A 26374-nucleotide genomic window follows, 5' to 3' on the forward strand; every position below is an offset into this window, starting at 1 on the left:
CCCAAAAAGTCACCTCAGTTGGGTGACGGGGCTCCTTCAACGATGCCAGTGGAATCTCCGGCACACTCTCCATCGAGACTCTCTCAGCTAGCCCAATTTTGCCTCTCACAAGCCTTCCCAAGTGGCAGAGGTTGCGCAGTAAGTAACTAATGCCCTGCCAATTGCAGCCAAGCCTGTAAAAATTACAACTTTGGAAACTGGACACAGTAATTTGTAACTGGCCAAGTGTATACTCTCTCAACTGAATGTGCCGGATCACTTATGGCCACTAAGTTCCCATCACTTACTGTTTTGGGGCTGTGTTTTGGGTTTCTAAATCACTGGAGCCAAAAGTTTTTTGGGGGAGGTTATGATGTTATGTTTTTCGTGTCTCCCGATTGCACGACTACTCATTGTTTATGCGGCACTTTGTTTGATATGCACTTTTTGCTACGATTAACAGGTTTCCCCCAGGTTTGGAGGGAAAGAAGGGCATACTCAAGGATTTCTAGGTAAAAGAATGTATTTCCGTGCTTTCAGATAGATTTATTTATATGCACTTAATGATGCCTTTTACTGTAATACGTGTGAAATGTTAACTGATCTCTGATAAGAGGTGATCTTAATGCACTCCAAGACCCTGACATAGACAGTCTTGTTCTGGCTAATCAATCCCCAGAAAATAAAGATACAAAGCTGAGGCTGATAAACCTTATTAGATACATTATTACAACATTGGGCAAAATAGCAAATTAACTTTTCCAAAAACAAATATTTTAGGTAAGACAACAAATCAGACCGCCTTTTGGCAGTGATGGCTAATCCTAAGAAACCAGGAGCCAATATTCTGCACATTAAACTGCCAGACAATATGCTATCTACTAAACATGTGCATTAGCCCATTCACTTTCGGTCAACGAATCTCGTTCTCTGCCCGTTCAGTTCGGCCAAAAATTTGGGGGCATTTTTTGATTCAGGAACAAAGTTTGTTGCCCGGTGCCCAGTCTCTCACTCTCTTATTCACTCTCTCTCACGCTCTCTAAATGTTTCCCTAAGTTCTTTGTCGACCACTTCCGCCAACCAATTCCTTCGTCCGCACCTCCGGCAGGAACTTCCACCAAGATGGAGGCACCAACTGAGGGTATTATGGCGGTGCTAGCGGTGACATGCTGTGTCCGATCTTTCAATCAGGGGAGAGGATGTCGCTGCTAGCATCACCATTTTTCCCTCACTTTGATTACAGAGGATATCACCACAGGTGCCACCATATTACCCTCAGTTGGTGCTTTCGATGACGTCTCCTTCCCTGATTGGAAGATTGGGGAGGATGTCACCTTAGTGCTGACAATTTAGTGGAAGCTTCCTTCAGGTTATGTCCGCAGAGATACAGACAAAGAAAGAAGATAGCAGATTAAGGATTGAATAGAAGATAGAATAGAGAAGGGAAAAGATAAAAGATCTGGAAGAAGATGCGAAAACAAAAGTGGTTGGCAGAGAAGGTAGAAAAACATTTAGAGAATGTGAGAGAGAGATTGAACTAGAATTCAAGTACAAGAGAGTGAGTGATGGTGTAGGAGAGTGTGAGTGGATGTGGACCCACAAATTTTATGTGTTAAAGTGTCAGAAAGTTCATAGAATTTATATAAACCAACTATCAATCCAATATTAATATTACTGTAGAACTCAGGGGCTGGGACAAATTACATTGGGTGTGCTCATGTCTATATCATTGTTTGTAGACGTGTTCTGTCCAAAATTATTTAGGAAGGTGACACATTTTGCCATAAGTGCCCATTGCCAAACCTCCAGTCCGAGATGGCTATATTGGCAATGGACAGAGATACTTTTCGTACATACTTTCGTAATAAACTGTCACATATTGTCTTGGTGGTGTCACAGAAAACCATATTACACCAATGGGTTAACTTAATGTTGCAACCCTGGAAGGGTAGGGTGTATAAAGTCATTTTTTAACTGACCGCTTGGCAGTAGCGTACCTAGCGGGGGGCGGGGGGGCGTTCCGCACCGGGTGCCGCTCATCAGGGGGGTGCCAACTTGCCGGCACCCCTCCAGAGACGGACAGTAATGTCCGCCGCTGGAGGAGCAGGCTCGCAAGGGAGCGGTATCGGAGGTCTTTAGCAGACCTCCGTCTCCCTTGAGTGATTTTAAGCCGGGTTCAACCCTTGAACCCGGCTTAAAACCACTCAAGGGAGCCGGAGGTCTGTTAACCTCCGATATCGCTCCCTTGCGATCCGCGCGGCAACAGCTGCTGTGCGCCGGGATTTGTTGTCAGATCCTGGCGCACAACACTGAAGCCGTGCCCACTGCCGTCCGTGCCCTCTGACCCGGAAGAAGACAGAAGAACTGAAGAAGAGGAGCGAAGAGGAGGAAAAGAAGCTGTAAGGTGAAAAGAGGAAAGGTAGGAAAGCATTCAGTGAGTGAGAGTTGATTGGTATATGTGTGGATTGGTATGTGTGGATTGGTATATGTGTGGATTGGTATATGTGTGGATTGGTATATGTGTGGATTGGTATATGTGTGGATTAGTATATGTCTGGATTGGTATGTGTGTGGATTGGTATGTGTGTGGATTGGTATATGTGTGGATTGGTATATGTATGGATTGGTATATGTGTGGATTGGTGTGTGTGTGGATTGGTGTGTGTGCGGATTGGTAAGTGTGTGAGAGTAATGGGTGTTATGCTGTACCATTTCCAATGTATTTTTCATTATATAATTATGCTCTAGTACATCATAACTCCCATCACTCTATACAGTTCCATACAGTGGCAGAGCTGGGAGACAGAGGCCTTGCACCCCCACCGCAGGACTGCGAGTACATCCTGGAATCTGGGTATGCCTGGGCATGATAGAAATGTGATTGCTGTTAACAATCATATGTATATATATATATATTAATATTGTTATTTAATTGTTTTGTCCTATTTTGGTGTGTTACTTACTTGAAATAAAAGTGTTAGATTTTTTTTTATGGTGTGGGTGGGGGGCATATTCAGTTTCGGCCAGGTAAATGCTGCATTTTCGGTTTCAGTCCAGAATTCGTTTCGGTGCATCCCTACTACTAATGAAGTGGTAGGCCTACACCACATCAATGTTTGGCTTAGTATATAGTGATAGGAGTTATGCTGCACTATTGTTAATGTCTGGCTCAATGTATAGCGATAGGGATTACGCTGTACCACCGTCAATGTGTGCCTCAGTATATAGTGATAGGTGTTATGTTGTACCACCGTCATTGTATATAGTGGTAGGTGTTATGCTGTACAACCGTCAATGTCTGCCTCAGTATATAGTGATAGGTGTTATGCTGTACCACCGTCAATTTCTGCCTCAGTATATAGTGATAAGTGTTATGCTGTACCACCGTCAATGTCTGCCTCAGTATATAATGATAACAGTAAGTGTTATGCTGTACCACCTTCAGTGTCTGCGCCGGTATATAACGGTAGAAGCTATGCAGTTTTAAAGTGTGTGTGGGGGGGGGGTGCCACATACAGGATCCACCCCAGGTGCCAAATACTCTAGGTACGCCCCTGCCGCTTGGTACTATATACAAATTCTCAGTGATAGGCCACCTTTGTAACAAACGATTGTCTGATATGGGGTAACTTTTTGTACCGTCAAATATCTATGGTTTATTGCCAAATAAAAATGTTTTATATATATATAGATAGATAGATATACTGTATATTAAAGGAAATTAGTAGCTTTGAAATACTAATTTATATACATTCCTTTAATTTTTTAAGTTTTACTTACTGTTTTTGTTGACATATTTTTGCAAATTTTCACACTACCGCTAACACCATCATTTAGTCATTAAATGGACCGTAAACTAAGAGTACAGTAATTACTGACAAAAAGCCTGGCATTTTGTTTATGTTTTTAAAGTATGGGTGATGATTTGCTTAATGCTTTAATTACAATATTCCCTCAAGGCAAAACGGACACAAGCTTGTTTATTCCCACCCTCATTGTTACGTCATGTGAATATTTCTAATAAAACATACATTACCCAAAAGCTTTAAACATGCATGTTTTCTCATAGCAGGGTGTGACATATACCATGCACATGTTACCAGCGGCACAATTGTTTGAAAAACTTAATTGTTACTTGTAGTTCTATTTCTAATCCCTTTATCATACAAAGGAAATGGAGACAGACAATGTGTTCATTAAAAATAAAGATAGAACTAATGCCCTCTAACTAGCAATATATCTTGTACATTTTGCATGTAAACAGCTGACATTTTAATTTATATTTAAATAATTATGTTATTTATCCTAAATGTACCAGTCTCATCTTCTTATGTTAAGTAGATTGTTAAGCACTCTATGTTCAGCCCACTAGTGTCATGGTACTAGTGTCATGCCACTAGGGGAGCAGAGAGAGTGCACAAAGGTATGTGCTGTTAACACAACAGAAGATGGACTACTATTAGACTTGTGCATTCGTCTTCGGGCGAACATGAAACCGAACACGAAGAGTGCGTTTTCGTGTTCGTTCCAAAGACACGCCGAAGAGAAGACAGCGGCGGTAAAACGTAGGCGAAGACGAAGACACACACCACGAAGATCTTCGTGATCGCCTTCGTCTACCAGTCTCCCCCCCTTCTAACTTACCTTGGCATCGCGGCATCGCGGCAGTTCACGGAAGTGGAAATCCGCAGTTTTGCCGTCACGGGTTACAGGGCAGTGCGAATGAGCCTATTGGTCGCCTACCGGGACCTCTTCTGGCATCAACCAATTTTAAAACCCCAATGCTGCAACTTACCCTGCAGATCCCACTGGTCTCCCTGTTCTATCAGTTAAATGTCCGTACGAGCGACTTTATTGGTCATTCGTTGATTAGAACAGGGAGACCAATGGCATCTGCCGGACAAGTTACGGCGACCCTATTGGTCGCCAGCAGGGGGCTCGTCTGCCATCAACCATTGGCAGACGAGCCCCCTGCTGACGACCAATAGAGTTGCTCATACGGACATTTAAACTCCTGGCGCCAGAGCTGCTGCGGTACGCGTTAACCCCATATTAACCCCTTAACCGGAAAAAAACGAAGAAAAAACGAACACGAAGAATGTCCACGAATATTCGCCCTAAGAGAAGACAGGAACAGGGAATATTCGCGGAATACGAAGATTTTTTTCCCCCCGAAGACGAGCACGAAGACGAACACAAAGAGCCCCCTGGTGCCCAAGTCTAACTACTATCACTGTTACAGTAACAAACTGTGCTTCTCAGTGACAAATTGCTTGCTCATCTGATAACAGGCTATCAATAAAGCAAATATTGTTTCATTATTGCATGCAAAGACAAAATAAATAGGGACATTATTGTGACGGAACCCTCCATCACTGGGGCCACTGGAGAGGCCTGAGAGCCAGCCTCCTCCCTATTGACTATGGGCCCTGACTTTGCAAAGATTTCTGTGGCTACCCCCAGCAGTATTTTATCTCATCACTTGCTAAGGGAATTATCTCTGGCAGACAGGTAGGATCTGCAACCAGGGAGTGACCACCATTGTTTTAGTTTAATGTTGTATAAGTCAGTATAGAAAAATTATTCTGCAAATGTTTTTGTTTTGTTGTTTGGCCTTTCTTTTTTTAACAATTAATTTTGTTTTCTGCCTTTTTAGTTCTGATGATATTTGGGAGCTTTTTACATTTGGAAATTAAATTCGCTCTCTCAAACTCTCTCAATATCTTTCTACCTTCTCCTCCTACCGCTTGTTCCTGCAGTTTCACTTCTTCTGTCTTCTTTCTTCACCTACTTATTCATAAACAAGACCTCCCTGTGCACTTCTGCAAAAAGGTGGAGCCTCCAGCCACACAGTGCAGAAACACTTCTCTTTCTCTACAAATCTGTCTTCACTATTCTGGCCTTGCGTGCACTTCAACAAAAGGAGAGAGGGTGTGCGCAGAGCTTCTTCCCTTTTGCAGAAGTATACCAGGAGTTTTATGGAACTGCATGAGTTTACGTGCTGATTAACGTTGTTACTTTGTATGTGTAAATTGGTACATTGGTCTGTGGGACCTTCAGTATAAATGCATAAATCAGAAATTTCAAAGAACAAACTGAGCAATTTTCACAAAAAGTAAAAAGAAAAAGCAAAAAATATTGCTTGATCTTGAAATATTCCTAATCAAAAACATGATCAAAACCTGGGTAAAACTTGAATCTCTCTCTGTACATCCGCAAATGGGCAGAGCCACACAGACAGACTCTCCTCTGTTCCCCTAATCAGTGGGGAGGGTGGGTCCAGAGTCTGCACTTTTCCAGTAGTGTACATGGAGGCCATAATAATGAAGACAGATTCGCTGAGAAGGAGAAATATTTCTGCACCTCTCTCTCTCTCTCTCTAAATATGTCTCTCACAGTGTGTGTGAGAAAGCCAGTCCCTTTATATCATGTCAGGAGACATCCTTACATTTCTTACATACAGTTAAATTGGCATGTGCTATGACTTAATACTAGACTTGTGTATTCGTATTCCGGCGAACATGGCGGCGGCAAAACATACACGAATACAAACAACACAAAGAATCTTAGTGCTTGTCTTCATTAATATCTCCTAACTTATCTCCCTGGTCCCTTCCCCCTCTAGCCTACGCAGCATCACAGGGGTTAACGGGAGCGGGAATGCGTAGGATCGGGCAAGGACTAATTGCTCCTTGCCCAATTGGTTGATGCTAGAGGAGGCCCCTGCAGGCGACCAATAGAGTCGCTCTATTGGTCGCTCGTACGGACCTTTAACTCCTGGAGCGGGGAGACCAGTGGTCTTCCTAGGCCGAGTTTCAGCGTCAGGATTTTAAAAGTCTGTACGAGCGACTCTAGAGCAGCTGAAAAAAACGAAGACAGCGCTTGAATAAATATAAAAACAATAATTTTAATACAAAGAAAAAAATATACAATACATTCAATCAAAGAAATACACATATAAAAATAGATATACAGGGAGAACAAAAAAGAAAATAAATATACTTCGTATATATAAAAGGACGCTTACCACTGAAATGACTGTGCCTGGCCAAGCTTGCGCCAAAACAAGCAGGACGCGTATCGTTTGTGAACTTCCTCAGCTGCAATGGGCGCCATATTTTTATCTGTGTATTTCTTTGATTGAATGTATTGTATATTTTTTTCTATGTATTAAAATTATTGTTTTTATATTTATTCAAGCGCTGTCTTCTTTTTTTCAGTTTGTATTTATTTTTGTAGGCTTTCTCTATCTGTTGGAGAACGTGTACTTATCAAGACTAGCAGCTTTGTCATTTATTGGTTATGAAACCAGTTTATTGTTTATATATTCACATTTTTTTATTTAAACACATACAGACTGGTAACTATTATTAATAATTATTTTGTTTATGTCACTTATTGGTGTGTGGGGCCGGTCTTTGATTACCCCCCCCATTTGTGTTTTTTTCTTTTTAGTGGGTCGCATTAAGCGCTGTTTTTGTTTTTTTATTCTTTAATGAAGAGCAGCTGCCTTATATTGGTTGAGGGCAGCGGAGTCCCCTGGCGGTGACCAATAGAGTTGCTCATCCGGACCTTTAAAATCTTGGCGCCAAAGCTGCTGCATACCGTTACCGCGTTTACCCCTTATTAACCCCTTCTAAAAAAATGGCAAAAAACAAAGAAAAAAAACGAACACAAAGAATGTACATGAATATCCGCCAAACCAAACACAGGAATGGAATATTCGTGAAATACGAAGATTTTTTCCCCACGAAGACAAACACGAAGGCGAACAAGAAGAGTTGGCTGGCGTCCAAGTCTGCTTAAAACTTACTGTATAATTTGAGTGTTTTGATTTTTTTTTTAAGGCAATTCAATGGCAAAAAACATTTGTTAATGACAAATTTAATTTCCCTGTTAAATGTACAAAAGCGGGGAAATACAAGATAGAGTTTTTCCAAATTAAGTTTGCTCCCTTGTGAGCTTTTACTAATGACATCACACATTTCATCTTTAATAACATAGTGAGATATCAAGTCTTTTATTTTATTGGCATCAGTCATTACTATCACACTAACATAACAACAAAATAACTTCAGAATATATAATACAACCCTGATTTAAGGCAGATCATTGACCCTTTCTTGGTTATGGAATTTCACATATTATCATGAATTATATTGCTACATACAATAACTCACATAAGCTTTAAAGCTCAATGCTGAATTAGTGTTTGTGGTTTAAAGGTTAAAAAATTTTATGTTAATTCCTAGTACACTTCGCCAGACATCATATAATCTTAAACAATGATGAAATTGAAAATGTGCTGCACTGAGTCTGACATTTCACTTTTATTTAAGAAAAAATCTAATTAGACTATTGGCTGTTTATTATTTACACACTTGAGTATTTGCCTGGGACTCTGATTAAACTAAATTGTTTCCTGCACCTCATAGAACATTTTTACAGCCTTATATCTGGTATTCTTTCTGCAATTAATATTTTTAATGCTAACGGCATAGGAAATAGAAGGAAAATCCATGATGCTACTTATCTTATAGAAAATGTCAAAAGTGTTAGAGCATGCTGAGAGCATAATTTCTGTGATAGTATTTTGTGGCAAATGTTAAAATTTGCATATTCATAAGTGAATATGTGACTATGCTATTCATTAATACACTCCAGTTATTCTCAAATATAAGTAGAAAAAGTAAAGAAATATATTATTTTCCAAGTATACTTATTCCTGTGTCATAGTCATGACACATTTTCCCCCTAGTTTGCTTTACCTTGGAAAACCTATATACAGTTTTTTAGACAAGTTAAGCTGTTCATAGATACCGTGTTTAAGGCAAACTGTGCATCACATCACATGTAATTTGGTAAAGTACAAAAAAAGATTCTCAATATTTCTCCATATATGCCAATCCAAAATGTAAATTTAGTTTTCAAAAATATGGTTTTATTGGGCACATTGAATTGGCCAGGCATAAATATGTACCAAATAGGGCATGGGCACAGGATCACCAAATGTTCTAAGTTAAACATTGAAAAATGTACATGCCCCAAATTTGGCACTTTTGCCCCCAAACAGCCAAGCAAACCCATGCATGGGTGGAATCACTGTACTCGGAAGATGATGCTGAACACATATTGGGGTGTTATGTGACATATACCAGGAGCTATACATTTATACCTAAAGTACAATGTGTGTAGAAAAATACACAGAAAAAATACTACTGCAAAATTTGACAAAGACTGGTGGTAGAATTAGTGCATGGAAAAAGTTAAAATACTACCATTTCAAATACCCTGGGGTATCTAGTCTTCAAAAATATATGGTTTGATGGGGTAAATTGCATTGGCCAGCTTCAAACATACCTGAAATAGCATATGGGGCAGAATTGGCAGATTTGGAAAAAATGGTTTTGAAATAGCAAAACGCTACTTGTGCTTATGGCCCCATAACATGCAGAAAAAAGCAAGAAAACATAAATAGCCTGGTCCTTAAAGGGTTAATATCTATGGTTTGAATGCAATGTCATAAAAGTCCCTGTTGGTGTAATGGTCAAAGCCCCAATACTTTTGTCCATATAGTATAAACATACATCCATGGGGTCCCATATGGGTAAGTTCCAGATGTTTCTTTCTTAAATATTAATTGGTTTATTTCATTCCTTTTTATAGATGAGTAAAAGATTTTTCAAGTAAAAAATCAATTTTTCACCATATTTTATATATAGTAAATTATATGATACAATCCAAATAATGACATCAAAAGAAAACCCTTCTTGTCCTGAAAAAAACAACATATAACTTGTGTCGGTAAAAGTGAAAGAAGAAAATTACAGCACCACATAAATGTTAAAACAGCCATTTTCTCAAAGGGTTAAAAAAATAAATGGTTTAACCCCTTCAGTCTCAGGGTTTTTTGGTACCTTTTTGCTGTATTTTAGTTCAGTGATTATTCCCCTTTCCTGTGAATAGTGTACCCATGTAAACTATACATTATTTTTTCAAGGAGAGAGAGGGCTTTCTTTTGATACCATAGTTAGATAATTAGCTGAAAATTTAGGATACAAAATGTAGTAAAAACTATTGAAAATTTGAAAAATAAATGATTTTTAATATACCGTATGGGCGTATAACACGCACTTTTATAACTAAAGTACGAAGCTGAAACCCTACCTGTGTGTTATATGCCGATGAATCCTAGAGCTGCACAATTTGCAGCCACATCTCCCTCTCTTCCGGTCCTGGGGAGGGCACGTGTTATACGCCGGTGCGTGCTATACGCCGATAAATATGGTATTTTCCTCTCCGAATTCTTACAAAATTAGGTAATGTGATGTAAAATCCCCTCCAAATTCAGGTGTCCTGATTTCAGAAATACTTAATTTATATAGAATTTCCATACTTTCCCAGCACTTATTATAAGGTGTACATTATTCTTTACAAAGCCGTAGAATTATTACATTAGGTATGATGGGATTGCAACTCCAATTTTAAACAAATAAACCAAAAATACCCACAAAAGTATATATTGCTGTAAAGAAGACAACCCAGATTATGGGTCCCAGTTAAGATATCATATCCTTGCTTAAGGAGAAGCGTCTGAGGATCTCGGCTCCTCACTCCATCCCCTGTGTTCCTTGCCTTGTTCCCTGTCCTTTGTTGTGTCCTGTTCCATGTATGTCTTGCTTGCTTGCTATGTTTCTGCTATTACTCTGCTTAGCTTCTCTACTCCCAGCCTGCAGCATCCTGCACATTTATCTGTTAAGCTACGTCTCATGCCTTCTCCAGGGTGCCTGCAGGATATAACATTGTTTTGTTCTGGACAACATCCGCTGCTATGTCAGGGCTCTGGTATGTGGCCGCATAACCCTAGGTGCTCACCACCCTGTAGAGTGTAGCCACCTTGCACCAGGCCCTGTCCATCTCCGCTACTGTGCATTAACTGCTGAATTCCATCGATTGGACGCTCTGGGTCATTACAATCGTCTGTATGGACCCAGTTCGTGACAGCAGGTGTGTGTAAAGGCAGCGTGTAATAGCAGTGTATGTGTGTATATGTGTGTTTATGGGCAGGTGTGTCTAAAGGCATTGTATATGAGCAGTTATTTGTAAGGGCAGTGGGTGTGTATATGCGTGTTTATGGACAGATGTGTTTGTGTATATGTGTGTGTTTACAGGCAGTCATGTGGAAAGGCCATGTATGTGTATTTGTGTGTTTATGGGCAGTTGTGTGTAAAGGCAGTGTGTGTGGGCAATTGCGTAGAAGGGAAGTGTATATGTATATATGTGTGCTTATGGGCAGTCGTGTGTAAGGGCTGTGTATGTGTATATGTGTGTTTATGGGCAGGTATGGGTAAAGGCAATGTGTAAGGGAAGTATAAATAAAATAGCCAAGGCCAAAGAAATTTATTGTTGTACCGTTAGACGTGTGTGTCAAAATTGTGGTCCCTATTAAATGTTAGCATAATTTTGCATAAAACAAGCTACGACTACAACACCAACTGTCGAGCACTGTGTTGATTTGGGCTTGTTTTGCAGCCACAGGACCTGGGAATCTTGCAGTCATTGAGTCAACCATGAACTCCTCTATATCAAAGTATTGTAGAGTCAAATGAAAGGCCATCTGTCCGACAGCTAAAGCCTGGCCAAAATTGGGTCATAGAACAGGACAATGATCCCAAGCATACCATCAAATATACAACAGAATGGCCGAAAAAGAATTAAGGTGTAGCAATGGCCCAGTTAAAGATCAGAGCTAAACTTGATTGAAATGCTGTGATGGGACCTTGAGAGAGCTGTGCATATACTAATGCCTTCAATCCTCAATGAACCGAAGCCACATTGTAAAGAAGAGTAGGCCAAAGTTAATCCACAACGATGTGAGAGACTGATAAAGTCATACAGAAAATGATTACTTTAAGTTATTGCTGCTAAAGGTGGTTCTGCAACTTATTGAATCCTAAGGTGTCCTTTGTTTTTCACACATGGCTCCATTTTGCTTTTTAGACCTGCTAAGGAACAGATGATTGTTATTATGTCCTGATATGTAAAACCGTAGAATTCAAAGAGAGTACACTTTATTGTTCACACGACTGTATATACATACTATCTCTTACACCCCCTTACCTCTAGCACTATGGAGGGCTGCGGCACGGAGGGGTCGGCAGGCGCCACTGCCTTGGATTAAGCCTAGGGCAGCACTGAATGTAATTACATTATTATACAGGTTAGTATAAGCTATGCAAATTGTTCATTATATTAACAGCAAATATTCTTAACTACAAAATGAAACTTTTTCAGATCACATAATAATATCTATTGTGAATTTCAATTATAAATTTCAATCACACATGGCAGGGGTGGGAATCTTCTTCAGTCTGGTACATAATGAAGAGGGGATGCTCTTTGCGTTTTAAATCTTTATACCCTGACAAATAAGTTTGGCGGGAAGCTTCTCACCGTGCAAGCCAACTCGCCCTATTTACAAGGGGTCCAACCAGGGAGCTCCAGCACCCAAAACTTTGTAACAATATGTGGTAAGGGGGACACACCCTCTAGGGCGGGGCATGGTCTTACTCTTTTGAAATGCTTTTTAAAAGTATGAATTAATTTAAATGTATTAAAATAGAATTTCCAAAGCAGTTTATTCAGCTGGTATAAAATATTTTATTTAAAACTAACATAAATTATAACCCTATTATGCAGCTGCAAAGAGACAATTAATGTACCATTATACTAATGATACAACTGAATCTATTAATTAAAACAATAAAGGAAAGCTGTTCTATTGTATTGCTTCTATTACAGAATTCACCACAGCTGTTATTAAAGTAATTGCGAAATATATATGCAGCGAGTTTGTGAGCCTTTATTGAAATAGCTTTTATAGTAGAAATTAATAGTTCCCTATAAATAAATACCAGATAGAAAATAATAAAGGAAAAAAATAAATGTTCTCTTACTGTGTTTTATGATAGTAAAAATGAATTTTAAAAAAAAGTGATAACTGATGGATATAAAGTTAGGTGTGGAAATATTTGGACAGTGACCCAAGTTTTGTTATTTCGGTTGTTTACCGAAATAAATTCAAGTTACAGTTGAATTATGAACATGGGCTTAAAGTATAGTCTCTCATCTTTTAATTTGAGGGTATTCACATCCAAATTGGAGGAAGGGTTTAGGAATTACAGCATTAATATATAGCCCCCTCTTTTTCAAGGAACCAAACATAATTGGACAATTAACTCAAACACTGTTTTATGGACAGGTGTGGGCTATTCCTTCATTATTTCTTCATCAATTAACCCCTTCAATCCCAGGGGTTTTTGGTACCTCACGTCCCAGAGCAATTTAGCCATTTTTGCGAAATGTCGGTTCAGCGATTATTCTCTTTTCCTGCGAATAGTGTACCCATGTAAACTATATATTGTTTTTTCAAGGAGAGATAGAGCTTTCTTTTGATACCATAGTTGGATGATTACCTAATTTTTTTAAAATTTTCCCTCTGAATCCTCATAAAATTAGGTAAAGTGATGGAAAATCCCCTCCAAGTTTATCAATTCAGGTGTCCTGATTTCATAAATATCTAATTTATATAGATTGTCCATACTTTCCCAGCACTTATAGGGAACATACTAGAAGGTGTAAATTTTTTGTAGAATTTTTATGCTTATGGCTTAACGGGTTTTGGGGGTTGTGCATGGGGGCAGGAGGGTTATACCGGGTAGATGTTGTGCTAGGGCAATGGGATGTAAGGTTTTTTAAAAAATTGTATTTTTTATATATATATTTTTATTTTTTATTTATTTATTTATTTTTTATTTTTTATATATATATTTTTTTTTTAATGGTTAGAGGTCCTCTTAGGGACCTCTTGAACATGTTATTAATGCCAGTGATGTCACAATAACACTCTCCTCCCCGTGATCCCCCTGCACCGATCACACTGTGATCTCTATGCAAGTCCCCACAGACAGGCGATGCCGGCTTCTGCTGTCAGGGGGGAGTCCAGGCCCTGGACATACCGGTACGCCCATAGGGGATCCATAGGGGATTCTTGGGATGTGTTTTTTGGACGTAGCGGTACGTCCATAGGGGACTGAAGGGGTTAAGCAGGTAAAAGGTCTGGAAATGATTCAAAGTGAAGCATTCGCATTTGGAAGCTATTGCTGTGAACCTAGAACATACAGTCAAATGAGAACTCAATGCAAGTGAAACAGGCCATCGTTAGGCTGCAAAAAGAGAAGCAATTTATCAGGGAGATAGCAGGAACATTAGGAGGGACCAAATCAACACATAATCAGAAAAAAAATGCACTGATGAGCTCTGCAACACAAAAAGGCCTGGACGTCCACGGAAGACAACAGCGATGGATGATCGTAGGTGTCAAGCCCCCATTAGGAGCTCCTCACCTGAGTATCCGATGGAACCGGAACACAGAGCCTCCTGCGCATGCACTACCTTCTACAACCCCTTATGCTGTAAATCTTTGTTCAAAGATTCGGATGATTCAAAGATTCCAATGATTCCAACCTTACAGAGATTCGAATCAGTCAGAGAATATCACTTAAGGTGCAGTTAGAGGTAAAGGTGGGCAAAAAAGGGGAATCTAAATCCTGGGGGCAGTGAAGATTAATAATGTATTTATTTATAAAATTATTGTGTCAGTGAGATTCTCTGAATCATTCTCTGAAGGATTCGAATCACTGAAGGATTCGAATCTTTGAAGGATTCGAATCTTTGAAGGATTCGAATCTCTGAAAGACTCTCTGAATCTATGAGTCATAGTTCCTTTGTGAATTAATGAGCTGTAACCTGATCACAGAGTCTGTGTCTGAGTGCTCTGCAGATGACTCACTCTAGGATCAGGTTACAACTGCATAATTCACAGACAGAACTGTTGCAAATGAATCGTTTAGTCTAGTCAACCGATTAAACCGGATCACTGAAAAGAATCGGATCAAAAGAACGATTCGTTAATGATCCGGACATCACTAAGTCTACTGTCTTACTTTATCTGATTTCTGACCCTGGCCTGGACTCTCTTTACAAATCTGGCATTTGATTGCTCCTGTTTTCCGTCGATGACACTTGCTTGTATTGTGATTACTCATTTACAGCCATCTCCACTGAGATGTGCTTTATTTATAGACTCCGGTAAATGATGCCTAGAAAGTCTTAAGACATCAGAAGATAACTGTATTCGGTAGTTGCCCTGTGCAGATACTCTCTGTGCAGCAGCATCCCTGGACCGTAATTCAATTAGTAATTCCAAGAAATAAGAATTTACCTTGAGAAAGGAGTTTGTGCCACCAATATTTTTATATTTACCCTTTTAGCCTCCTGATTTTTTGGTGAAATTATATATATATAGTGACTAATACATGTTTAATCTAAGGAAAATAATAGCATTGGTTACTGTGCACAAAAAAACTTAGCTATGCTTCACCATAAAAGAAACTTTATTTTCTTTATTTATAACAAGAATGCCAGGGCTAAGCAATGTGCCAGAAAGGCTAATAGAAAGACACAATTTTGTTAAAGTAGTTATAGCTATGTTCTTTTCTTGATATAATTTTACTTAGATTTATTCAGAGGCTAATGTGGGTTAGCGTTTAAAAAAAAAAAAGCAGAAAAACAGCTTCTGTGAAGCCATTTGATGTGTTGATCACACTCCTTACATAGTCCCTTGAAAATAATCAGTTCTTTCTTGTTTTATACCTTTTTATTAGAGTATAGAAAATATCAGCACTATTAAATGCTATAGGTAACAAATGGCTTTCAAAAATATACAGATATTGTGCATGCCCTGAACAAACACAAGTTTCAGAAAGAAAATGGATAGAAAGAAAAAAAAGAACTCTATGTTATGATAACTCTCTGATGTGTTAACCCTGTTTTGTAATTTTTTTTAGCAATGGGTGTAGTATATTATAAGTTAAGTATTTAATAATTTTATGTCAAACCAATCTTATTAACAACTATACCTAATACATACTTGATTAGCACTTCAAAAGGTATTGCTGCAAAGGGTCTAAAAAGTCCACTTCTTTGTTAATCAAGTAAAATGCCAGTACTCCCTTACGAAAAAATTACTGCAGTTTTTCTGAAGTAATACTGCTGTTTTTTGGACATGAAAAAACTGCAATACTGCACTTTTACTGCAGTATTACTGCACATTTACTGCAGTTGTACTGCATTTGTACTTCACTGTGCTGCAGTTATTTTTGTAGGGAAGTACAAATGCAATAAAGCTGCAGTACATTGAAGTACAACTGTAGGTTTGTAATATAAAAAAAAAAGTGCAGTAAAACTGCAGTACAGTGAAGTACAAATGCAGTACAACTGCAGTAAATGTGCAGTAATACTGCACTAAAAGTGCAGTATTGCAGTTTTTTCATGTCCAAAAAACAGCAGTATTACTTCAGAAAAACTGCAGTAATTTTTCGTAAGGGCTGCTTTAATGACTCCTGGTTCAAGTTTATGCCCTGACATACTGAAGTTAACTTGCTTATATATATATATATATATATATATATATATATATATATATAGTTGTATAATGAAATCATAGTAAATTCTATAGAAATAATAGAAAAATGAGTCCAAACATTTGTAGGGCTAGATTTAATATACTGTATTTCCCCATGTATAAGACACACCTTAGTTTTGGGGCCCGAAATTTGAAAAAAAATGTATTATCATAAAATTCATATTCATCCTCATCACTCCCATCCATTAACTGCACCTAAATTAAACCTAAAGAGCCCATCAACCATAACTGTCCCTAAATTAACCCTAAGGGTCCCATCAACCATAACTGCCCCTAAATTACCCCTAAAGGCCCCATTAACCATAACTGCCCCTAAATTAACCCATTAACCATAACCGCCCCTAAAATAACCCTAAGCACCCCATCAACCATAACTGCCCCTAAATTAACCCCTACCTCCCCTATCTTTCAGCAGCCCAAATATCTACAACCACTGTATAAGACGCACCCAGTTTTTAGACCCCACATTTTTCGCAAAAAGGTGCGTCTTATACATGGGGAAATACCGTAGTACATGTATGTGCAAACACCACATTTCACCTGGTTTGATTGGAACCTGGGAATATTTTTAAGTATGGGGGATTGTGGGAAGAAAGTCATGGTTCCACATGCGAAGGAAAAAAATGTATCTATTTCTGAGTATAATTTTCTACATGGGGATTGTCAGTGGAATATCATGATTACATATGCCAAGGTACAGATTTCACCATGTAGAAAAATATTTATAGCCATATTCTTATCTGAAACAGGTCAAATATGTTCCTTGGCATGTGTAACCATGGTATTCCACCCATAATTCCCACGTAGAAAAATAATTTATAACCACATTCTTAACAGAAAACAGTCAAATACTTACCTTGCAATGTGTGCCTCCCATATTGCCATGTGGAAAAATTATACCCATATTCCTATTAGAAACGGGTCAAATGTGTTTCTTGGGATGTGTAATCATAATACCGTATTGGCTCGGATATAGGCCGCACCCTAAAAGTTAGGTGCTTTTTTACCACGGCGATGCGAGCGTAAACAACCTCCGCTGCACGTCTGCACGATGTGCTTTAAAAATCTCCCTTGCCGGGACTTCCCCCGTGGGGTTTGTTAAAGCACATCGTGGGAAGTGCTGGCAGGGGAAGCTGTCTGAGCGTATCAGAGAGTAGGATGCAGGTCCCCTGCACCGCTGCGGGGAATCTGTATCCTAACCCTGCTGCTTGCCCGGCGCCCAGAACTGCATATCCCGGGCGTCGGGCGCTAGACTCCGAATATAGGCCGCACCCCCACTTTAAAGACTTAAAGTGGGGGGGAAAAGTGAGGCCTATATTCGGGCAAATACGGTATTTCACCCATAATCCTCATGTACAAAAATATTTAGACAAATTTTCATAACATAAATAGATCAAATATACTACTAGGCATGAACCATAATATTACACCCATAATCCTGATGTAGAAAAATAATTATACCCATATTCTTAACAGAAATACCGTATTTGCTCGATTATAAGACGAGTTTTTTTCCAGAGCAAATGCTCTGAAAAATACCCCTAGTCTTATAATCGGGGTCATTTTATAATCAGACCTCAAATAGGTCTGACTATGAGACTAAGATCCAGATCCCCGCAGCGCTGCAGATGTGCATAACTGGGGGGGCAGGTTGGAAAATAAAAGGAAATAAAAACAAAATATTTTTCTCAATCATAGATTTTAGTTTACATAGTTTACATGAATTAACATTTACTGGTAAAACTTTTTTCCTGTAGGGTCATCTTATATTCAGGCTTTTTCTTTTTTCCTAAATAAATATTCCGAATTTTGGGGGTCGTCTTATAATCGAGCAAATGTGGTAGATCAAATATGTTATGTGGCATGTGTAGCCATGGTATTCCACTCATAATCCCTATGAAGAACACTAAGTATACACATATTCTTATCAAAAATAGATCAAACGTATTCCTTGGCACATGAAACCATGATATTTCTCCCATAATCCCCATGTAGAAAATAATTATAACCATATTCTTAACAGAAACCGGTTGAATACTCACCTTGGCATGTATAATTGTGACATTCCTCCCATAATCCCCTTATGGAAAAATAATTATACCCATATTCACATATGTTCCTTGGCATGTGTAATCAGGGAATTGCACACATAATCTCCATTTAGAAAAATAATTATACCCATATTCTTAAAAGCAATGTACCAAATATGTTATTTGGCATGTGTAACCATGGTATTCCACCCATAATCCCCAAAAATAAATATACAGAGAATATTGTGTAACCATGATATTCCATCCAGAATCCCCATGTAGAAAACAAAATATTCTTATAAGAAATGGGTCAAATAATATACTTATGTGTAACCATAATATTACACCCATAATCTAGATGTAGAAAAATCATTATACCCATATTATTAACAGAAATAGATCAAATATGTTATGTGGCATGGGTAACCATGGTATTCCACCCATAATCCCCATGAAGAAAACTGATAATACCCATATTCTTATCGGAAATAGATCAAATGTGTTCCTTGGCCTGTATAGCCATGATTTTCCTCCCCTAATCCACATGTAAAAAAATAATTATACCCCTATACTTATCAGAAACAGATCAAACGTATTCCTTGGCACATGAAACCGTGATATTCCTCCCATAATCCCAATGTAGAAAAATCATTATACCCATATTCTTAACAGAAATAAATCAAATATGTTATGTGACATGTGTAACCATGGTATTGCACCCATAATCCCCATGAAGAAAACTAATTATACCCATATTCTTATCAGAAATAGATCAAACGTATTCCTTGGACAATCTCTCGTGCCGGCACTCCCCCCGTGGGAATTGCTGGCAGGGGAGGCTGTCTCAGCGTATCGGAGAGTAGGATGCAGGTCCCCTGCAGCTCTGCGGGGGATCTGAATCCCAACCCTGCTGCCTGCCCGGTGTCTGGAACTGCATGTCCTGGGCTTCAGACGCATTCCTGCGCTAAACCCTGAATATAGGCCGCGCCCCCACTTTAAGGGAAAGTGCGGCCTATATTAGGGAAAATACGGTATATATATATATATATATATATATATATATATATATATATAGATACACACACTAAGGTTGTGTATTGGGGCATGTGCGCTTACACCTTTATGTTTAGTGTTATTTGTTTTTAAGTGGAAATTTTGAGTGTTTTTTTCACCAGGTGTGCTATAAATTGCACTTTACTTTACTTGTTATTTATTGATTTTTTATATATCCACATTCTTAACAGCAGTAGATCAAATATGTTAGTTAGCATGTGTATCCAGGATATTCCATCCATAATCCCCATGTAGGATAATAATTATACCCATATTCTTAACAGAAACACATCAAATATGTTCTTTGGCATGTGTTACCATGATATTCCACCCATAATCCCCAAGTAGAAAATTATTATAGCCATATTCTTCTCAGAAATTGATCAATTTTCTTCCTTGGCACGTGGAACCATGAAATTCTTCCCACAATCCCCATATTTAAAAAATATATTCCCAGGGTCCAATCAAAACAGGTAAGATGTGGTGTTTGCACATACATGTACTATATTAAATCAGTAATCTAGGCCTACAAATGTTTAGACTCATTTTTCTATAGAATTTACTATGATTTAATTATACAACTATATACCGTATTTGCTCGATTATAAGACGAGGTTTCTTCCAGAGCAAATGCTCTGAAAAATACCCCTCGTCTTATAATCGAGGTCATCTTCTAATCAGACCTCAAAAACATTTCTGCTGGGGCCATGGTGCTTACCGGTGCTTTGGTCGCGAGCAGCGTCTCTTCTAGCAGCAGGAGAACAGGAAGCTAGCAGAGTGTCACATAATGCTGCCTCCCCCCTCCTTCCTCTGGGGGCGGGGCCAGAGAAGTTGCTCCCACAGCCGGGCCCCTGCAGATGTCTGCGAGTGGGAGATCTGCAGTTCAGGTAAGGGGGTGGGGGAGGGTTTTTGTGATTAATGTGTGAAGTATGTGTGATTAATGGAATGAATGAGTATTTAAATGTTTGTGAATGAGTGTGTGTGTGATAGCATGGATGTGTAAGGGGGGTGGGGGTTATAGCATAGCATAGGGAGGCTGTAATCCCACTACTATCATCCCCGGGTTCCAGCATGTACTGGCTGCCTTGGCTTGATGGGAGTGAGATTGCTGTTAGCAGTTATATATATATATGTATATATATATGTATATATATATATATGTATATATATATATATATATGTATATATATATATATATATATATGTATATATATATATATATATATATGTATATATATATATACCTCCCAAAAAGCATTTTAACCCTCTATATACCACTCAGCCCCATGGTATGCCTTTTAACCCCCTATATGCCAGAGTATAGGGGGTTAAAAGGCATATCATGGGACAGAGTGGCAAATAGGGGGTATAAGGCATTTCTGGGGGCAGAGTGTCAAGCCTGGGGGCAGATGTGCATAACTGGGGGGGGGCAGGTTGGCAAATAAAAGGAAATAAAAAAATATATATTTTTCTCAATCATAGCTTTTATTAAATATGAAAAAATAGTTTACAGGAATGAATATTTACTAGTAAAACTTTTCCTATAGAGTAGTCTTATATTCAGGCTTTTTGTTTTTTTCCTAAATTAATATTTAGATTTTGGGGGGTCGTCTTATAATCAGGGTCGTCTTATAATCGAGCAAATACGGTATATATTCACCTGCTGATTATATATATATATATATATATATATATAATCAGCAAGCGAATATATGCTTACTACCCCCCTTTCTTACTTTTATCCCCCCTTCTCACACTATCTACCCCCTCTCCTCCTTCTCACACTATCTACCCCCTCTCACCCCTTCTCAAACTATCGACCCCCTCTCCCCTTCTCACAGTATGTACCCCCTCTCACCCCTTCTCACACTATCTATCCCCTCTCCCCCTTCTCACACTATCTGCCCCCTCTTCTTTCCCCTCCTCTGGTCCTTGCCGCCACCCGCCTCAACGCTGCCCCGACTGCAGTGGTGGTCGCTGCTCTGCCACGGTACGCGCAGCTTCACTGCTGAACGCCAGCATATGACGTCATATGCCGGCGTTCAGCACGAAGCGCCGGCACCGAGACAGACGCCTCACGCTCCCACCACTGCAGTCGGGGCATCGTTGAGGCGGGTGGTGGCAGGGAGCAGAGGAGACAGAAGGACACTGAGTGGTTGATGAAAACGACTGCTCGGCACCCCTCTACTCCTGCGGTGTTCCAGTAGCGTTTTACTATTTCAAAACCATTTTTCCCCAAAGCTGGTCATTCTGCCCCATGTGCTATTTTTTTCACACACGTTGTACTCCAGTTATGAATTTACCGCACCTGGTATATGTCACTGACAAACAACACCCCAATATGTGTTCAACAACATCTCCTGAGCACAGTGATACCCCATATGCATGGGTTTGGTAGGTTGTTCAGGGACTAAAAGGCCCTTTTTGAGAGGTGTACATTTTTCAAATTGGAATTTTGACTTGTCAAAAAGTCTGCCCACATATCCTATTTCGGATATCTTTGAAGCCGGCCAATACAATTTACTCAATCAAACCAAATATTTTTGGAAACTAGACACCCCAAGGTATTTGAAATGCTGGTATTTTAACTCTTTCCAACCACTAATTTTACTACCAGCCTTTGTCAAACTTTATGGTAGTAAATTTTTTTGTATTTTTTTCACACATTTCAGGTATAAATTTACCGCTCCTGGTATATATCCATGCCAAACAACACCAACCAATATGTGTTCAACAACATCTCCTGAGTACAGAGATACCCCACATGCATGGGTTTACCAGTTTTTCTGAAGTAATACTGCAGTTTTTTGGACATGAAAAAAACTGCAATACTGCACTTTTACTGCAGTATTACTGCACATTTACTGCAGTTTTACTGCATTTGTACTTCACTGTACTTCAGTTTTACTGGAGTATTACTGCACATTTGCTGCACTTTTTTTTTTATATTGCAAACCTACAGTTGTACTTCAATCTACTGCAGCTTTATTGCATTTGTACTTCCGTACAAAAATTATGCAGTACAGTGAAGTACAAATGCAGTAAAACTGCAGTAAATGTGCAGTAATACTGCAGTAAAAGTGCAGTATTGCAGTTTTTTCATGTCCAAAAAACTGCACTATTACTTCAGAAAAACTGCAGTAATTTTTTCGTAAGGGAATTGTTGGGTTATTTGGGAGGTAAAAGGCAGTGGTGGGATTCAATTTTTTTGTAACCACTTCTGAGATTTCGTGCTAAAAAATAAAAACCTCACACACACTCAGGCAGTATCTCTCTCACACACACACAGACTCAGGCAGTGTCTCTCTCACACACACACACAGACTTAGGCAGTCTTAAAACATAAATTTTTTTAAACTAGGCACCCTATGGGCAGTTATAATGCCAATATTTTAACTCTTTCCATGCAGGAATTTTTGTGAAGATATAGCGTGAATAGTAGGACTTGTTCATAAAAAACATTTCTATTTTTTTCTATTGTTGATGCCATCTTGTGAATGGTGGCAACGTCATTTACATGATGGCACTTGTGGTTGCTCTTCGGGGCAGGGATGTTGTGTTGCTACATGCCTCGATATTGACGCATGTCAGCAACACCGTTTATGCTTAGGAAGCGATTGCGATCGCTTCATAAGCTGTTTTAACCTGCTGCTGCCAAGATCTTTGACGATCAGTGTGGCAGCGGCCATTTTTCTTGTGAGGCTTCTGTGGATGCTGCAAAGCTGCAGATCGCGGCAATGCAGCTGTTTAACAGCAGCCCGTACATGTACGGGCATTGTCGTTATCACATTGCACTGCAAGCACGTACATGTACAGGCTTTGTCGTTAAGGGGTTAAGTAACATGATAAAAATACAGTAAGAGTTTTTAGTATTTTTGTACACTTTGTAAATATAAAATATGTTTGCTATATGGATTTAAGAAATGCTGTACAGAAATGTTTATCATATGTAAAATGCTCACTGCGGGCATCCAGCAATTTAGCAACAAAAGGGCACAAAAGAATGGATGTGCCTGTGTCACTTTAAAGATTGGTGATCTCTGAGTGGCGTATCTATTTCCTCTGTGTGAAACAGTACAGTTCAAGGAATTGTAATCTTCTCTGCGTGTGACTATATCCCAAAACAAGTAACCATGGTAATAAGCATTAGTAAATGCTGTCTAAAATATATGGCTAAACTTTATGGGCTTTTGTGAGGCAAGTAAAACAGAAAAAACTCATGAAAATTAACCACTTAAGGACCAGGGTATTTTTTACCTTTTGTACCCCTTGGGACCGAGGCTGTTTAAACACTTTTGTGGTGCTCGTGTTTAGATGTAGTGTCATTTAGTGTACCCACACAAGTTATATATTTTTTTTTTTAAGACATGAAGGGCTTTCTTTAGATACCATTTTTTTATCATATTATATCATTTTCTATAAAAAAAAAATATGATGAAAAATAAAAAAAACCAACCTTTTCTAACTTTTAAAAAACCTGCTAAATAGATTCTACTATTTGCCCTGAGTTTAGAAATACCCAAGGTCTTTATGGTTTTTTGCTTTTTTCTGGAAGTTATTGGGCAATAAGTACAAGTAGCGTTTTGCTATTTCAAAACCATTTTTTTTTCCAAATCTGGTCATTTTGCCCCATGTGCTATTTTGGGTATCTTTGAAGCTGGCCAATGAAATTTACCCCATCAAACCATATATTTTTGAAAACTAGACACCTCAAGGTATTTCAAATACTGGTATTTTTTTATCACAAAATTGTACTTCAGGTATGGATTTACAGTTCCTGGTATATGTCACTTTTAAACAAGACCCCAATATGTGCTCAGCAATATCTCCCAAGTACAGTGATACCCCCCATGCATGGGTTTGTCTGGTGTTTGGGGGCTAAAAAGCCACATTTGGGAAGTGCGCCCCCCCCCCCATTTTGGTCAGTCTATGACTATGCCCTTTCTTTGAGCCCGGCCACTCCAATTTACCCCATCAAACCATTCATTGGGTATTTGAAACGTTTTTACTTTAACTCTTTCCATGTCTAATTTTAGCACTTGCTCATAATAATAAACTTTTCTTTTTTATTTGTTTTGGCCTTTTTTTCACATTTTGCTGGAACTGGATGGTTCCTCTGATGCATAATTTTTAAAGTTGCCACTTTTTTCCCCATATTTTTTTTATTTAGCTTTTTAAAAATATTTTACTAATCACATTCTGATTAGAAAGCTGGGCTCCATTGACTTGCATGGTTGTATGCAGTACCTGTATTCAACTCAAGAGTGTCTGGAGACCCTCTAGCGAAATTTTCCAACTTCGTTATTTTTTTACAGGGCGCGCCGCCATTTTGCTCAGTGGCGTTTGTGACTGCTCTCCAGAGCTGTCACAGTGCGTCCTAGGGTGAGTGTTCAGTGTTGCTGAATGCCTTGTCATCGAGGCACTTCAGCGACATCATCGTTGATCGTCTCCTAAACTCTTTTAAATCGGGCATCCGCCGCCATACAGTGTATGGCGGATGTTGACGCCGTACATGGCCTCTGATGCCGATTTCAGTGTTGCTGAATGCCTTGACATTGAGGCATTACAGCAACACCATTTAAGCTTATTTAATGAAATGACGCACCAGGCACGTCATTGGTCGTCACCTGACTGTTTTTGCGTGACGTGCCTGGCCCGTAAGTAGGCGTTAAGGGGTTAATTTCACATTACAAAAACAGCTATGGCAAATTTCATTTCTGCATTTAGGAAGAAGCTTACATTGAGATATATATTACTGTACTGTATAAAAGTTTAAGGCAGGTGTGAAAAAAATGATGTAAATTTAAGAATACATTTCAAAAAGACATGCTCATAGTTTGTTTATTATGTAACAAAATCCAAAGTGAGTGAACAGAAGAAAAATCTAAATCAAATCAGTATTTGGTGGAACCACCCTTTCCCTTCAGAAAAGCATCAATTCTTTTAGGTATACTTGCACAAAGTCAGGCATTTTGTAGGCATATAATTAGATGTATGATTAAACAATTATACTGTAGAGGTGCTAATGTTCATCAATTTAATATGTAGGTTGAAACACAATTAATAACAACTTTGACTGAGCTTCAGCTGGGGGACAGCCCCCTGACATTTTCCTGTATGACTCCTTGATAAACTTGTGAATTTAGTGTTGCCTCAATGACAGCAATCTGTTCATGCCCCGAGGCAGCAAAGCAGCCTAAATCATGATGCTCCCCTTACCATACTTCACTATTTGCATGATGTTTTCACGTGGGTATGCGATGCCCTTTTTACGACATACATATTGCTGTGTGTTCGTCCCAATTTAATCTTGGTTTCATCAATAAACAACACAAAATAAACTGGACCCTGCACAAATTAACACTGTGACTTAATTACACCACGTGAAGTATAAAGTGAAAAAATCTACTTTTTGGAGATCAATGTCTCATATATATGAAAAGGCAGCCATAAAAAATAAAAAGAGAAAAATATAGTACAATACTGAGAACAAACTAATAAAAATAAGAAAGGAATAAATGGTTCAACTCGCAAAAACAGCTCCAGTTGTATACATGGAGCTGCATATAGCAGTGTTTCAGGAAAAATCTAGTCCTCTTCAATCCATTGGAAGAACTTTAATCAATTTAGAATTTAATATAAAAGGAATTCAATAAATAAAATCAACTGCCGAACATACACCACCTCCTTACCGTCAGTAGCAGACTATGGTGTTTTTAAGTGTACAAATCCAGCCAACGCGTTTCATCCCTTGGGACTCAGGGCA

Source organism: Sceloporus occidentalis, unplaced genomic scaffold (genome assembly GCF_023333645.1).
Source record: "Sceloporus occidentalis isolate IW3139 unplaced genomic scaffold, rSceOcc1.0.p SCAF_227, whole genome shotgun sequence".
In the NCBI taxonomy this organism is placed as follows: Eukaryota; Metazoa; Chordata; class Lepidosauria; order Squamata; family Phrynosomatidae; genus Sceloporus; species Sceloporus occidentalis.